The sequence below is a fragment of the Gymnoscopelus braueri genome (genome assembly GCF_963280865.1).
Source record: "Gymnoscopelus braueri genome assembly, chromosome: 18".
Classification (NCBI taxonomy): domain Eukaryota; kingdom Metazoa; phylum Chordata; class Actinopteri; order Myctophiformes; family Myctophidae; genus Gymnoscopelus; species Gymnoscopelus braueri.
The window spans coordinates 13,757,868-13,763,997 of record NC_137618.1 but is presented as its reverse complement, the minus strand read 5'-3'; positions in this window follow the sequence as shown (position 1 = coordinate 13,763,997).

Below are 6,130 nucleotides of genomic sequence, written 5' to 3'. Positions count from 1 at the left end.
CAAAGTCCCGGTAATATATTGGCTTAATTGCTCACTGCAGCATAACGGATACAGTATAACGTTTACATTATTCAATCTCATATCTCTCCCACAATCTTCAAAATCATGGGCATCCTAAGTCATAATTTATGCTTTTAGCGGAAAAAAGTGTCATGTGACAGGGCGCTCAACACGTTTTCACCGACGCATAAATTAGGCATTTTTTTGGCACAGCCTGGCACATTTTCACAGAGCAAGGAGACAGCGTCACAGCCTCTGCTCAGCGGGGCATGGGGGTTGGGGTGGGTTAGGGGGTACGAGCCTGGCAGGGAAACGAAGGTCTACATCCTGTCATGGTGGTGGCTGCTGCTAATTGTTTCCTGGAGACCAGTGGCACACCAGACAGCCAGGGCTAATTAGGATTCTGAAACAATCCGACCTGCCAGACGAGATTGTTCAAATCCACCCTGAGTAAAGGCACATTGGAGCGGAGGAGAATGACTTAGCAAAAGATCCTCTTTGTGAGAGCTATTCCCTTTACCCACTTAAACCGAATATACTTTGTTGACCGGGGTCCCCCAGGGGTCTCTACTTCACCCCCCTCCTTTTTCCCTCTACACCAACTTTCTTCACCAAAAATAGCCAAGCTATTTTTGCAACATATCTACCCCCATACACTGTGAGCTTGTAGATCGGCTATTTTCGCAGAATGTTCACCTATATCTTCACCAAATGTTTGTTTACTATGACATGCCCATAGTGTTCATGTGGTAAAAGGTAGGGCAACCGATAGGGACAACTTCTAATATTTACCACTAGTCCATATCTGGACAAGAATATCAGTTGCTTTTTTATACTCATTTATTTTATTATTATGGAAATGTATTAAAATGAGAAGTTCGGAAAAGATTAATGTACAGGGAGCAGATTGGAACTGCACACTAATGACCTGTACAGGAAGTTGCTAGTTGTACATATTTGATATCCAATATACCAAAATTGGCATTTAATGTACATTGTAAATGCCCAGCTTTAGCACTACTTTGGAAGCCTTTCTACCTTGATCGGTGAAATTAAATGTTTATTGATGATGTGTCCCTGTATTTGTTTACAATAAGGGGCTTGGGTGAGTTTCCAGCAGGTTGGACTTCTTTCACTCCTGACATCACAACCTTGTGTATTGGGAAATATAGGGGCGGGGAGATATATCTGTTCAAACACTGATTTCTAAAATGTATAGGCCCATAACATAGTATTTTTTTATTGAGAATACCAAATCATAACATTACAACGTAAGGTTAATCAGCTGGGCTTCTGTTTTCTTTCATTTTTCCCTTTTTGGACAAGACACAGAAGCAGTGTGCTGTGCTGGCATGATATTCTGTTACATGAATTTGTGGGCTCGACCTCAAACTCCCAAACTGTCATTTGTTGTCCCTCCTCCTCTCTCCTGCCCATCTTTCATGCCTATCACCACCAGTACCACAAAACTTAATAAAATAAAAATGAAATTGGTAATAGCTAACCCCTCTCTAAATCTCACTCCAATTAGCAAGTGTCACAATCTTACAGGGTCTGCAAATTGTCTTTTAACACTGGTGGCCATTAAGCATAATTTATACTTTTCACACGCCGAAAAAAAATAGCCACTCTACAAGCCCACAACGCGTCGTGTCCGTGACACGTTTGCGAGCTTGTAGATCGGCAATTTGTTGGCGCGTACACCGCCGTATGACGTACAGCGTGAATGAGGCATTAGCGGATAAACCACACAGAACCAGCAAGCTGTACGACAGCTGTTGTATGCCATGCTGCAGTTCTTTTGTAAGTGCTGTAGAGCCACTGTGCACTGCCAATCACTCACGCCTGGGGGGAATGAGCCAGGACAGATAGGAGGTGCCAAATGGCACACTGTCTACAACCATGTCAGTTTCCCAACTGTAAAACATAACAACTGGTCTTGCATTTGTGAGACAGTAACAGTCTCATGAATATCATGAATATTATTTTTCCTCAAGGTCTAGAGCAGGGGTGGGCAACTTTGATGATGGAGAGGGGCCACTATATTTCCATACTTTCCACCACATTGCATATACTGTCGGGCAGACACCTCTTATCTCCGTATTTTAACCTTTTTCGCCATTCTATGTCAAACAAAAGTAGCCAATCTGAGCCTGTAGATCTGCTATTTTTTGCCTTTTTTTTTTTATTGGAATCCAGAATTAGTTTTTGCTATCGTTTTATTGGAATGCTGAAAAGTATTTATTTTTATTTAATTTCAAATGCATTTGGTTATACTTACCGTATGTTAACTTTATGAACTTAAAGGGATTGTAGGCAACATTAAGCCTAAATTTGAAAAATACCTCTATATATATATTTTGCATTTTTTCCCCTCTATCAGCCACTATATAATGATGCTGGGGTGTTTTCCTGCATTGAAAAACACTCCTCTTTCTGAAATCCGTATTTTCCCTACTATTTAGGTTACACATCCGGGTATCCGGTCCGTAAATTAACGCACGCATGTGCGCATCCGTGCGCGTCCGTGTCAACTTTTTACTTTCGGTTTTAAAATGCTCTCAAACTTCGTTTTTGAGTCACATAATTTACTTTTCAGATAGCGTTTGGATAGAATTTAGTTGTTTAACTTCATATATGTGGTCAATTTGTCATGAAAGAGCCTATTTAAAAATAAAAATTCAGAGAACCGGCAGGGGCGGGCAGTTCCGCGAATTGTATCCGAATAAAGTAACCTATATTCGGCATGGCCCGTTTAGAAGTCTCCTTACTCTATGGAAGTCCTCCGTGCGTCACCCCCTGGTGGTCGGGGAAAAGAACTGCTGGATTTTTTTTCTTTGTTTATCTCTGAATCGCCTACAATCCCTTTAAATACAAATACATTGGACATAAAAAAGACGATCGAATGTTAATACTAGTCATTAAGCTACTATATTATAGACTGAAGTAATTAAAGCAGGTCATGTTTGCATGTTTGGAATTGTAACAGCTGAAATCTTAACCTGCGGGCCACATTAAGTGAAGGTGGGGGCCGCATGTGGCCCCCGGGCTGCCAGTTGCCCATGTATGGTCTAAAGCCTGGTTTATACTTAGTCACACGGCGTCGTCACTAACCGCAAATATTAGTTTTAAAGTCAGTTCTTTTCAGCAAGCGACACCGGCATGCGACGAAGCGTACCGTACATTTTGACTTGAGATAGATATCGAACGACTGTAGACCGTCCCGTCGCTGGAATTGATGACATTAGACGCTGGGTCTGACCACGTGAGACTAGGCTTGAGAGGGCCATTAGACAAAAACATACATCTGGTGCGTAGCCTACATAAGACCGGCATGTTCAAAGGAAATAGCAATAAGCTCAACAGGACCCCTCTTTTCAATTTCCTGCACCAGTTTCCCCCCCCCCTGCTTTATTTCGTGCAGGGACCTGTAAAGTTGTAGCCGCAAAGGCAGAATGCAACATTGAGCTGATACGGCTCCACAGAGTGCCAAACGAGGAAACCGATTCTGTCAAAGGCAATATCTGTGATAATGATCACAATAAAGAAGCACAGGGATTTCAAAGAGTGTTATGAGGATTCTTTCCCCTCGGCCAGGTGCCCAGTAGAGCTATGAATCTGGCATGAAAGGAGTGCATATTCACAGCAAAACTCCTGAGTGTACGTAGGACAACAGATAAGGGACAACTTCATATATTTACATACTAGTTAATATCTGGGAAACAACATCAGTTGCTTAAAAAGAAAATAATCATATAGAAATTACTTGAGGAAAGTTACTGCTGAAAAAGCAGCTGTCCAAGTATGAAGAATCGTGACATCATGAGTGGAGGAAGCTGTAGTTGTACAAACTGTATTGACTGTACTTGAAATCCAGCTACATTTGCAATGATCTGGAAACCTTTCTACTGTTAAATGTGAAATTAAATGTATATAAGACTCCTTGTATTTTGTTTCCACAGAGCTTGGGTGAGTTGTTTGAGCAGATTTATCTGCTCAAACACCCATTTCCAGAGTGTACATATTTATTGTTTTTGAGAATGCCAAATTATAATACAATATATTTTATTGTCCAGCATTTAAAATGATCAGTTGCCATGTCTTTAAGTTAACCCTCGTAAGTTAAGCCCTCGTATCACGATTGGCCCCTGAGTCGGACTTTGAAATGTCTGGCTTAAGTGATTCATTCATAATAGATTTTTTTACATTTTGGTCTCCAAGAAAAAACTAATTTCTCTTTTGAGTCTCGAGCTGAAAAAGTTGTCAATTCCTGCTCAATTTCATAAAAAAACATCGAAGTTGTGTGTGTGTGTGTGTGTGTGTGTGTGTGTGTGTGTGTGTGTGTGTGTGTGTGTGTGTGTGTGTGCGCGCGCGCATCACTAATTAGCCTCGTAAGAAACATGTCAACCGACCTGGCTTTCCACATCTAAGGTTGTCATGGGGACCAGACACAACAACACCCAACCAACATTTACAAGTATAATTATTTACAGATGTTATTTCTAAGAGACTAAAGAACCGGACTGCCAATTCCCCAATTTCCTCTCACACTTAATTTTAATCTATTTCTTGTCATGCAAATGTATGTACACCCTTTGTAACAGTAATACTGACTTAATATCACATTTGTCAAAATTACTAGTTTATTAAACCTAATTGCTTATTTGCTGTATGACAGTAGTAGGCTACTGGCCATGCTAGCAGCTTCACTTTTCACTGTTAAATTGATTGAGCTTTTACTAGAAAAGACTCTGACAGCTAAGCATGAACTGCCCAGATGGATTTATATGTGTGGTTATAATAATCAGAATAATTTAATGGACCAACTCTTTAAGATAGAAAGTATTTTATTGTTTCCCCGCAGAAATAAAAGGCGGGCCTGAAGTAGTGTCACCCACTGAAGATAACCTTAGCAGAGCTTAGCAGCACACAAGGTTAACTGTGCAAATCTGTGTTATTGCAGAGGGTGGTGGAACCAATAGCCATATCCCAGCTGGAAACATTCCTGGAGTATCACATTGCCATTATTGGAGTGAAAATATTCCTGCTCCATTTCGGGAGGCTCCCATTCCAGTTTCCCATCCCGCACAATTCCTTAACAATAATGTTTTCCTGCTCTAGTGTTTCAGCGAAGAAGACCTCAGTCTCTTTCCTGGAACGCGATAGAGTGAGATACGCTAGTCTGAGTGAAAAACACCCCACTGTTTTCTGTTGCCCTCGCTGAAAGGCAGTGTCCTTGGATAAGCATATCAGCTAAATACCTACCAAAAAGTCAAAAGTAAAAATGGACCCACGGCCCACGCCTCTACACAACCAGAAAGTAGAGTAAATAATGAATGAACGACATGACGACAAAGTGACAACTTTCTCATTTTTGTGACAAAACAAACAGACAAACAAACAAAAACAAAAGGAGTTGCAGTTATATCTGCAGCTGCTCATAAATGCTGAAGGCCAATTGGGGAGCAGAGATTGCATGTGGCAGACTGCAATCACCATCTCTGCCTTCATGGCACAGAGGGGACCCTTCCTCCCAGCAAGCATTTGATTAAAACAACAAACCAGGACTGCGACTCATCTTCCTTGTTCATGGCAATGGCTTGATAGGTCCATATACACAGTAAAATCTTCGGTGTTGGTTTAACTCTGAAACTTTGGAACCAAATAGACCAGTGGTTTTCAACCCTTTTCATGTCAAGGTCCATTATTTATTCGGCATTTGAGCCACGGACCACCGTTTGATGAGATTTAGACTCTCAGACCAAAATGTTAGAATATTTTGTTGTCGTTGGATAGGATTTTGTCCACAATTCCATGCTGTATTGATGTTGGTACCATAGGAGAGATAACAGGCAAACGTTGATTAAAATAACAATTATTTAGCCGGGGACCACCTGGAACCCCCTCAAGGACCACTGGTGGTCCCCGGACCACTGGTTGAGAACCACTGAAATAGACCGTTCCATTACACTGTCAGAGTTAGAAATGGTTTCGGGTCCATTTGGTTCCATTTGTATACTCTTAGAATTTCAAATGAGTAAAGTGCCCATTTGTAGACTTATATTAGCACTCAGGATTGTGTCGTGCATGGTGGCGGTGTGTTGTGTTGTTGTGTCTTGAGTACTACAGC